The 10,308-nt window shown below is 30.9% G+C and overlaps 1 long non-coding RNA gene across 1 annotated transcript; it reads left to right on the forward strand.

Moving 5' to 3' along the window:
- The first annotated feature begins 4,224 nt into the window (after positions 1-4,224).
- LOC141451359 (uncharacterized) lies at positions 4,225-9,467 on the forward strand. The gene is made up of 3 exons (XR_012456711.1): positions 4,225-4,490; positions 7,213-7,390; positions 8,136-9,467. It is a non-coding gene; the product is annotated as an uncharacterized lncRNA (long non-coding RNA).
- Positions 9,468-10,308: the final 841 nt, after the last annotated feature.

Below are 10,308 nucleotides of genomic sequence, written 5' to 3' on the forward strand. Positions count from 1 at the left end.
AATCAACACTAAATTGATTAATCTACTTTTGATAAAAGATGAAAGTCCAAAACCGGTCAAGGATACAACAAAATGTATGTTTCGACGATAGCAAATTAGCAAGATAATAATGATGAATTATGCAAAAAGAAAAGCTTGCTTGAAGTTAATGAGTTGGTAAAGCAAAAGTGTAAACTTTCTTTTCGAAGCGAAGTCCTACGAGGCATTCACAATTCTAAAAGATGACAAAGAATTCTATAAAGGATTCGCTCTTTTACTATTTTCTGAAATCTATAAGAATTTTAAGAAGTACTATAATCAACAAACTAACCAAAAGAATGATTTGAAAATTCCGTGTCTTAACTAACAAGCTTTTTAGAACAATAAATACATCTTTTTTGAGCAAAGAAAATACCACTTTTACAAAAGATTAACATTCCTTAAATCTGTAATCCAATTTCACTTTTCCCTGATTAAATCTTATGTTCATAATTCAATTCTTCCAGTGGTGTCAAATACAATAGATTGATCTTTACGTCTACTTATTTTAATACGGATCTAGATTCTTCTCAAGTAAGTATGCCAGCCAAAGCATTAAGTTATGTTCTATTCAGTATGTTGGCAAAACTACTTTGTCAATATAATCCAATGAGCGATGCTTATCTGTTTGATTTATGCGTTAGAAACTTTATCAGCTGTCACCGAAATATTTAACGCTACTTTCTGTAACACTTTATTTTATTTAATAACGGATCTAGACATTCATCGTGAATAATTTAATATTTTTTATTTCATTTGCATACGTTTCTTGCTGAACGTTCCAAAAAAAAAAAAATTACTTTGATTAAATTGGTAATAGTCAATAAATATATATGTATGAGAAATCCTAAAAAAAATTAATCCAGTTACTAACAACTGACCCAGTTCTTCAAGACCCTCATCAATTGACTTGATTCGAACTTCTGAGATCTTACAAGTACCTGTGACATCCAATAAAATAACTTTGACACAAAAAGTGATGGGATAAGTGATGCCAAATATTATTTCTTTAACGGATCATAAGTTGTACCTTATTACAGTCTATTCTAAATCTAGTCTAAAGGTAAAAACCAGCCTTAAACTGAAGGATCCTTGGCCGAAATTTCCGGGTAATTGACCAAAAAACTGGAAAACTTAGTCTTAGGTTATTATATAAAGTATATTTCTCCACTGTAGTGATATTTTCATTTTATTATAAAAATAAAAAATAAATAAAACAAAGTTTGTTACAATTATGATTAAGTTAGGCTTTAAGATTAATAATAATAATAAAGCCATTTATCGGTTTCAGAATAATACATTTTTTATATGCATAATACATTTTATAATGAAACAAACAAAATAATAATTTTTCCAAAAAAAGAATACTAAACATTGATTAATTCTTGAAACCAGGCCCACTACTGAGCACAGGCCTCTCCCAATAAACTCCACAATTCTTCATCTTTCGCTTTCCTAGTCCATGATAGTCCAGCATGGCGAATTTAATATTAATAAAATTAGTTATTTTTCTCTTTGTTAGATGACAGATTCAAACTTGTCTCGTAAATTTAAATTCTTTGACATCTATAAGAACTCTTTATTTAAAATAAACTTAGCTAGTGCCAACATTATGGTCGTTTAACCACACCAAAGTTCAGTGCTTAACAGAAAAAAAAAATATTTATTTGATTCAGTTAGTGACGTCTACGGCCAGCTAGCCCTTCTTTTCAAGTTATGTACAAGCCTAGAATTTATTATTAGAGTACTATTTTGCATAAGAAAGGAAAAAAAAAATTGGGGATTATTTTTAGAGATTATGAATCATAAATATGTGAAGAACATAAACAAATCATACTGTCCGCGTGTGGGTCAGGCAGTACCACCTTATATGTAGCATTTCGTTGTGTTGAAAAATGGGACACGGAAAGCGTTTATTATGTTGTCGAACGGCCAAACTTATTTCAGATTTATTTGAACTTTTTTTTTCTTTCTCTTTTGTAGCTCCTTCTTCATGACAAAGCTCTCTTTCCCCGAGTATTTATTCCCTTATAATCATTATTATTATTATTTTTATAACAAATTTTTATTTATTTATTACCAAAATATAATTCTGATGAAGTTAAATTTGGGTTATTATGTAGAGGTTTCATAACTCAATCAGGGCTGTTACTAATGACCGCTCCAGGATATTCCTTCTCATAGTGTGGCTTGGTGGTTTTCTTTTTCTCAGCCAGTAAATTCTACGCAGTAAATTGCTTGGATTATTATTATTATTTAAGAACTTAAGGCCATGAAAGTCCCTGAATTCTTTGGTAATTATCCAATCTTCTATTTCGTGGCTTTCTTTCTCTACCTTCTTACTTCCATCTAGATTAACAAATCTTCCCTTTTTCCAATCATCTTCCTTGCGCTAAATAGCCTTTCAACTAATTAAAAAAATATTACATTAAATTTAATTCAATAAATAATGGATACCAAACAAAAAATAACTAAGTACTCTTAGACAACTAAGTAAACTTCTTTTTACTCAGTGTGGCAACAACGGCATTGTAAGAGGAATTCAAATTTCTCCACTTAAACCTATTGATTCAACCCTGAAGGTGGATGCAGATCTGAAACAGGTCAGCCTGGTGAAAAAACGGGCCTGCTATGATGGATGAAATCACCGATATTTAGTGCGTGCTTGCTGCCTTTCTTGTTATTTTATTTTATTATTTCTTTTTTGTGGTGGACATTTGTATTATTATTCCGCTTCATTATTACTTCATCTAAACAACTTTTTACACTTTTTTGCTCATAAATTTTATTTCATACATAAAAATTCAACGTGTTTTGTGTAACAATCTTTTTGTGTCAACCTTTAAACACCATCAAAAATCTGCAAATAAACTTCCCAACGAGAACAATCATCTGGCCTTTAGAATGGCCACTTTAACTACCTTTTTTGTCAAATATGATTATTCAATTTGAGTATTAATAATAATTATTAATTAAAATAATAATAATAATAGTATAATATTTTTTAAAAAATTATCAATTGCTGATTCATCTGGCCTTCACTTTACCATTTATTATTTAGCTTGTTGCAAGTTATTTTCAAGCTAGTAATTCAAATTGATCAATCAGCATCCTTCTTGTCAAGTTTCAACTGTTTAGAAGTCATTTTTTGCATACTTTTTTCGGATCAGATACCGCCAGAAGTAAACATGAAGTGTCCTAAAGGTCCAGATTTCTCGAGTGACACCTTCTTTCCCTTATTTTGTATTTATTTTATTTTTCTTTTAATGCATTAATGCAGCTTTAATTATTAAATTCTTTTTATTATATTTCCACTCATACTTTTATTACAAGCAACCATCGGACTGCTGGGTGAGAATCTGCACATCTTCCACCATCTGACCAGCTAACCACATCACCATCTTCTCTTCACAGCTTATCAACTTTTCTACTGTGAATGGACAGTGGTGTCCCTTTAGATTTATTATTCAACTTCCAGGCTGTGAAAGTGTACCTTGCTCATTTCCCACATGTAATTTTTCGAGAGATTATGCATTTAATCTAATAGCCCCTCTAGATGTCGTTTTTTGTTCTACCTTTTCTTTTCACCAGCCAGAGTGCTTAATGCAGGAATTCAGAAGACAAATCTGTTACCTTAGGATGTAGTATTTACTGTCTTGCCAAAATTAGAGTTTTATGTAATCATTATTTTTAAGAGTTGCCACTTCCTTATTTCTCTTAATAAAATAAAAGAAAAACACTAATTGCTGCTTCCAATATTGTTAAAAAAAAAATGTTATGAAAATTTCTGCAAACTTCTGAACCCTGAATATCACAATCATTAAACCATTTTAGTTAAGAGAAACAAATAAATTCGGTTATACTAGGTATGTACATTTAGTTTTAAAAACAATCATAAATGAAATTGAGATCAAATAACTAATAAAAAAACTTAATCATAATTCAATATTATTAAAATATGAGAAGTTCTTTGTATTGACTGAACCATTTTATCATGAATGCTACTACCTTGTGACTGTAATATTTCGATAAATCATAAATGACAAATTTAAAAGTTGTTTTATTAAGTAACCCACTGGAACGTTGGCGTAGGATGTCTGCAATATATCCTCTGCAAAATGATTTGTTTTGTTTTTTTCTCATTAAAAAGAAATAAATATATGATATTTAGGAATTTAAATTTTTGGCTGTAAAATTTCAATGCTTCTCTCTGGATATATCTACAAAAATATATAAATCTAAGAGTAACAGCAATGAAAAATTTGGCAAAGGTTTCGATTGACTGTGGTTGTAACATTATTTAATGAAAGACTGAAACGGTTCTGTAAAAAAATAAATAAAAGAACAGTTATATTCCATTTTTTAATCCATTTTTACGATCTTATTTATTTAACGCATTGGAATTACAAAAACTTTTTATATTTTTATATGGTATATGTTATATAAATTACATATACGTGAAGATTTACAAGGTAATAACGTTCAATGATTTTAAATTATATTTTGATATCTTATTTTAAAAGTATATCCAGTTAATAATAAATAATGACCGCCAGTCATAACGGTCTGCTTTTTTGTCTTACGAACCACTGCTATAAACACTGGAGAGATAATTGTAATTAGTTTACTGTTCATCGTTTTTTGAGGACTGATTTACTCACCCAAAGTGTTTATATGTTATTAGTTTAGTTCAATATATTAAAATGTTTGTGTTTCCGAATTCTTTATTTTATTTAGCGGTAATTTTTTTTATTTTTTAAGAAATTAATCTCAAAATAAAATTCTCATCTCTATTCTTTGAAGTTTAATTAGTACCATTCGCAGTTTGCCATTATCAAATTCAAGTATCTATTATAGCAGGCCAAAAAAAAAAGGGGTTAGCGAAGAGTGGATAGTGTACAAGGCAGTCAACGGGATCTATCGGGTTCGTGTCAGAATCTATTATTAGATTTTCTTTTAACTAAGTGCTTCTACAGTTCATTGCCGGAGACTGCACAAGATGTATGTAAAGAGAGACAATTATCCGAAGTATGGCAGTGAACTGAGAAGGCTCTGGGCGTTTATCGCTTCAGATGTTTCGCGTCTTAAATTAACAAAAAAAATAAAAATAAAAAAGACGTCCAACTACCAAATTAGGTGTCGTGGACGGAGGCAAATAGCCTACATAATTTCTGTAAATTTCTTTTATTGACTATTTAATAAAATCTAAGACTAGACTCTACCGGGAATCTACAATACTTCTTAGCTCTGGAGATCTGACCTCTAAACTCTCGGCTACTTTAGCACCTAAAAAAATTATGCATGTAACATGTATGTACGTACATAGAAGGTTATCAGTTATTTCTTTTGTCATTGAAAAAGATTGACTTCTGTAGTTGTTCAGTTATGTATACTTGATTTTTATACGTGAAGAAGATTGATTACATTATTAAAACGTCGGCTTAGCAAAAAAGCATGATCCTACTTGACCAACCCTCTAGAACCTCACAAAATGGTTTAATTTCTCCTCTAGAACGCCTCTTTGACTAATCATACTTTTTTTTTTTTTTTGGTCGACATTTAAGTACGTTTAGTTTAACTAAACGCTCAGTAAAATTCAGATAATTATAGTCTAAATTTTGATTCTAAAAACTATATTCAAAAATCTAAATGTTGTTTATGTAACTTTAAAAGCCCTTAATAAAGCCAAAAATTACCTTCTTGTATCTTGCCATTGCAAATATAATTTTATTTGGCATAGGAGTAGCTGACTAACCACTACTCCTGTTGTTCTGTAGCAGTTCTACAGCAGAGTATGGATGTAGCAACATTCTGCTCGCCGATATATCTAATTACTATCTATCAGCACATCCTATGCTTGGCTAATGAAGTAATTATGTTAAAATTTCTAACTAATTATAAATCAAGTAGTTTCTATAATATTGGAGCTATGGTCTATTTAATTTATAAATGTGAAGTAATAATTTTAAGAGAACCGAATTTAATTTAAAGTTTATATTGACATTCTCTAAAGTTTTGCTTATTTTATTAACTTTCCAGTATTCATACCGCCCCAATATTGACAAATTTAGATAGTTCCAAAAAGCACTTGTATTTGATTTTCCAATTTGATGAGTGGGAACTTTTTAAAGTTTTATTGTAATGAAATTTTACATTAGTTTCAAACCCTTGATCCAGTTGTGTATGAAATAACGGAAATAAAAAGTGTTGAGATGCAGTAAGTAAATCCTCGTATTCTCTTCGGAGTAAAGTCAAATCAAGATACATAATAGATATTTGATTTCAAAATCACAATTTCAGTTTCACGCAACACACTGTTCGGATATATACTCGTATGTGGCAGCAATGAAAATCCAGTCTGCTTTTCTGACAGACTGTAATACCTACTTGAGGAGTCGCACAATATAGTTAAGCATAATGTTTTTGATCTTCTAGCTTCACAATTTGCAATGTTTTTTTTAAATACCTAATTAAAAAATTGCTATGATTATCAGGAATATTGGAACATCCGGAAATTCATTATCTTCCTTTACATTCTTGCAACTACTGACATTGTTTTATGAGAAAAAAGTGCCAGTTCTTTATTCCTTTCTGGTCCCTAGCGATTTCTAGTTAATAATTATTTTCTTAGAATTATTTTACTGATTACAGAGGAAGGTGGAAGTTAAGATGGTCAGCACCTACGAAATCAATTAATTCTAGGTTAGTTTGGTTGTCCAATCTCCGTTTAGGTAGGAGCCGATAGATAGATAATTGCAGGTTTTGCTCGATTTCTTTTTTGTCTTTCAGGAAGATGTTTTCTGCTTTGTGTTGACTGTAGCTACAAGCTGTACGGAAATGCCTCCCAGTAAGCGTAGCGCTTCCTTAGGCTGGCTTCCAAACTCTGCGCATGTGATTAACGATAGATAACTCGATTTTATCAGGCTCTAGGATTTCTCCTTCCTTCCTCACATTAATTAAAATTCTGATTCAGGCGTTCCTTAGGTCCCTCAAGAGACGTTTCTTTTCAGAAATATTTTGGCGATATGATAGATTAAATAAATCTCATTCAATCTTCCCTTCTCCTACTTTCGTTCTACAACTTTTATTTCAACTTCCTCAAACTGTCCTCGACTTCCCGCAACCAATTTCTTTTTTGGACTTTTCTCTTAACTTCTTTAGATTTACACTCATTTAACGTTTTGGCTATTCCAGTTGCTTCTCGTTCTCTTCACATAACTCCGCAAAGAACCGCGACATTTACTGAAAAAAAAAAATCAAGATAAAGGAAATTCGAGAAATTATCTTATTTATAAAAAGAACCGTTGAGAAACTTTTGAATGCCAAAAGAGTTATTATCGAAGGAAGATAAAGGAAAAAAACCTTTGCTCGGGTAAGCTGGTCATGTTGTGGAAACTTGCTTATAATGCAATAAATTAAATAGTGTGAAGCTAATTAAAAAATAAAACATGTAATAATTTTAATTTGTTTCTTTAAATTTATTGGTTTGTTTAAAAAAAGAGGAATTGCAAAACACACCTTGAAATTTCTATCATTAAGAGACCATCTAGGGTGCTGAAATGAGATAATGGGTGCCGATAAACTAGGCAAGAAACAGTACCAAGTACTTTGCCACAGTATTTGTCTGTAATTTCTTATCCAATTCTCTTAAAGATCTAGAGAATAAAATTTCTAAATAAATTAAGTACAATTTAAAAAAATTATCTTGAATATCTTATCTTAAGCAAAAATTATTAAATTATCTTAAGCGAAAATTGTTTAAGCGCCAAATTAACAAAGCTATTAATAAGGTTATATAGTTGGGAGAGGTCACTTTGTGTGGCAAATATTATTAATCAGCCAATCTAAATAAAACTGAGAGCTAGCTAGTAGAAATGATTCAATTAACTATTATTCTTATAAATTACTTTAATTGCTTCTCCTCTCCTAGCTAGAAGAATTATGAGTTGATACCGCCTCCTAACAATCCATCTTCTTGGGCTACCTAATATAAAGTCATTATCTAATCATAATTCAAATTTATTCAATTAATGTTTTTATTTCTTTTTCCATCTTCAGAATATATTTCTTTTATGTCAATATGATTTTATTTCTTCTAGTAATTTATATCTTTCTAGGAGGCCAATTAATGTGCGCAAATGTATTCTTTATCCTTTATTAATAACAGATAAAACAGGAAATAAAGGGAATTTACAGAAGGAACTTAGGACGGAAAGAAAACTAAAGTGTGTGAACGTAGGTTGCTAACAGTTCTATGACCCAAATTAATTTTATGAATTTAAGAAGCGGTAATATTTGAGCACAATTACGCTCGGTGTCAGTGTACAGTCGGCCTCTGATTGCAGAGACTCCAGAAAAGAATATCTTTGGACAAGTACCTTGAATGCGCACCTTCGGCTTCTTCGTGCTGAATGCAGCCACTCTGCCGCCTAGCGTATGGTAAAAACCACAAGGGAGAATAATCATACCGAAGATTTTAAAAAATGAAGCTTTGGGTATTCTCAAAAGCTAGAAAAATATGTTGCTGCGGACAGTTGATAGACTTGGAAGTAAGGCGAACCAAAAGTAAACTTGAGAAAGAGGATTGGAGAAAGCCTTAATGAAGAGAAGTCTAGGTTGTAAAAGAAAAAAAAAGAGTATCCTAGGTGAAAAACCAATTATATACGAAATAAGGACCTCACATTCTCCTTAGAAACCCAGTCTCAGCAGAGTAAGGACCACACTTTAAGATGAAGAACAAAAGAAAAACTCCACAGCCATAGGAAACACCTAGTTGAAAAAAAAATACTTGCAATTATTTATTTCACAATTCTAGATGAGTGCACTGAAATTCGGCTCGTTCAAACAAATGTAAACATTATTGTGGAATCTAATTAAATAAAATTCTTAATATAATTAATATAAAGTTTATATTCACCAACGTACGATTTAACTTGATAAGTATCACTTCAGCCTAAAGTCGACTTGTAGCTCCACCAATTTCCAAAACAGAAAGTAAGTTGAATTCTAAATACACAGCAGATTTGATAATTGGAGACATTCTTTCTAAATTCTTCAAGTATTTTTCTTCAAACATCTGGCCTTTATATTTTTAAAATTAGTCCATTGTACTGATCTCCGGTTACGGATAGAATGTTGAGAGAATGAAACAAAATTAGCTGTTGTTTAAAAGGACTTTTTTTATGTACAAAAATAAAGCAAGAATTGTATGTTAATTGGTCTATCAATTTTTAAGAATGATTAGAGTGGTAAGAACAATTTTAATATGTAAATGATCAAACATTTAGTTTCTTAAATATGGTCAAGTGCATTTTTATCAAATACTCCAGGATCGTACATGCTGCTTAAATTCCTAAACTAATTAATTTAAACTCTATATTCACCAGCGGACGATTTATAAAGATGGGTATCATTTCTATTTAACTCAGACTACACAATTAATTAAATACCGAATTTCGAACACATTCCAGACTAAAGTAAAATTAGCGGCCGTTAGGTTGGCAGTGAAATGTATAAGATTAGACGAAAAAAAAGGAAATATTCACTGCTTAAAAAGAGGCTATCTGTGTAAGTAGGATTGATAACATCTGGTGAGAAGTCAAAGACAAACGAGCGCCACAAATCATTGTGTTAATGTATCGGCATTTCCATTTAGGCATTACCGCCCTCGCCCAATCTGGATATTTTCTCCATTAATTCCTTTCCTCCGTTCCTCACTTCTCTATCGTGGCAGATTGTATCTTAAAGAACCCTCTTTATATTCCTTTCTACCATTAAGGTGTGAGTGAGTTACTGGCTTCAAGATTTAAATACTGTTGCAAACACTACAACTGTATCTTATTAAAGGAGTGCTAGTTTCTACGAAATCAAAAATGTTTCATTGTGTTGCCTGATATTTTAAACTTGGCCTTTAACCTATTATCACTTCCATATAAATTTTTTACTCATATTAAACTGTTAAAATTAACTGTATGAAATTCTTAAAAAATAATTGACTCAGGAGTCAGCAAGTATCGCGGTGTTGCCAAAGCATTGTATATGGAAGTCAAAATCTCAACCAAAACTCAACAATAAGTTCTAATTATAAATGAAAACCTCAAACTGGTCAGAAACAAGAAAAAATTGCAACCGACAACGGATAAAATCAACGATATCAGTTGTTAATTAATAGTCAAATGTAAAATGGATTTTTAAATGTGATTAATATATTCTGTAATGATCCCCAAACTAGTCCATGAAGAAATTTCAAGATTTACCATTTCAAGTCCTCATCGTCCAGAATATTATTTA

The sequence above is a fragment of the Rhodnius prolixus genome, unplaced genomic scaffold (assembly GCF_049639745.1).
Source record: "Rhodnius prolixus isolate KJV_2025 unplaced genomic scaffold, Rpr scaffold_1, whole genome shotgun sequence".
Taxonomy (NCBI): domain Eukaryota; kingdom Metazoa; phylum Arthropoda; class Insecta; order Hemiptera; family Reduviidae; genus Rhodnius; species Rhodnius prolixus.